At 38.7% G+C, this 1161-nt stretch overlaps 1 pseudogene; it reads right to left on the bottom strand.

Moving 5' to 3' along the window:
• Nucleotides 1-318: 318 nt before the first annotated feature.
• Nucleotides 319-700, bottom strand: LOC103732686 (annotated as a pseudogene).
• Between the last annotated feature and the right edge of the window lie 461 nt (nucleotides 701-1161).

Below are 1161 nucleotides of genomic sequence, written 5' to 3'. Positions count from 1 at the left end.
AAGATTGGGGTCTGCTGTTCATTTTCCCAGTTCTACGCTGGGTTACTATCTGGGAGTCCCTTTGGCCACCCTGGCCAACTACTCAAAAGAAGGTATCTCCTATCTGGCATTGTTGCTTGTTATGTAGCCTTTGGCTATATATGGACTCTTAAAAAATTATATTGGCCCCTTTAATCTTTGGTTATACTTTCTTTTGGGTGTTTAAGGCCATACAGTTGGCCCAGGAAAACTAATTTATTTTTACTTTTACGGTCATTTGAGGATCTGTTCCTAAATTTTGTTATTGAATTCATACAAAATAGTCCAGATCAATGAGTTTTAAGCCTTATTTTTCTCATCCTCTTCATCCTGGTTAATCTGGAAGTAGTGTAACTCATAGCTCTCTTTGCTGTTAACTATTATGCATAACCAATCACATAGATTATTCTACTTCATATATTTTTTGGTGAGATATTTCAAATACCTTTGGGAAACAGGCACCTCGCAAGTGACAGTGATCTTGCTTGCTCTTGCTCCCTTCATTGGTGACAACCCCTCCACCAAAGTTCCCAGACTTACCATTCACTTTCCCTCCTGGAGGAACTGCTTGAAATTGGCAACGTCCATGATTCCATCTTCTACAGGGCGGGTATAGTCAAGGATAAACTTCAAAACCTGCTTTTTTGCCCCCTTTTACCACACGCTTTTTCACGGACACCATGGCAGCTACACCAGCAGAAAGGGTATTTTTATATTTTTAATACAGTGTCACATTATGACTTGACTTTCATATTAACTTTGGGGATTAAGGGAAAGCACTTTTGTGCCCTCTTTGCTCAGATGTATACAAGATGTCTACAAGAAGATATATCCTATTTATGAAGACAGTTCTCAAGTAGCTGCCTTTGAGAGGGGAAATTTGACCAAACTGAAACTTAGTTCTTCAATGCTCCTTTAATTATCTACAATACTGAAGACATCTTGAATATTCCTGTAGTTTATAGTGAAATTATAGGAAAAGGAAACTTGTCATTCTCCTTGTAACAAAAGAGACTGAGATTAGCTCCCTTGAAGCACCATGATTGTGCTCCAAGAACACCATTTCCAGAAATAGTGGCTGCTCAGAGACAACCTTCTCATGTTCCCAGTTTGAGAAGGATACTTAAATAGAATGTGAGTCTT

Source organism: Nannospalax galili, unplaced genomic scaffold (genome assembly GCF_000622305.1).
Source record: "Nannospalax galili isolate Female #2095 unplaced genomic scaffold, S.galili_v1.0 scaffold1430, whole genome shotgun sequence".
NCBI lineage: Eukaryota > Metazoa > Chordata > Mammalia > Rodentia > Spalacidae > Nannospalax > Nannospalax galili.
The sequence above is the reverse complement of the archived record's forward strand: the minus strand, read 5'-3'. Positions and strand labels throughout refer to the sequence as shown.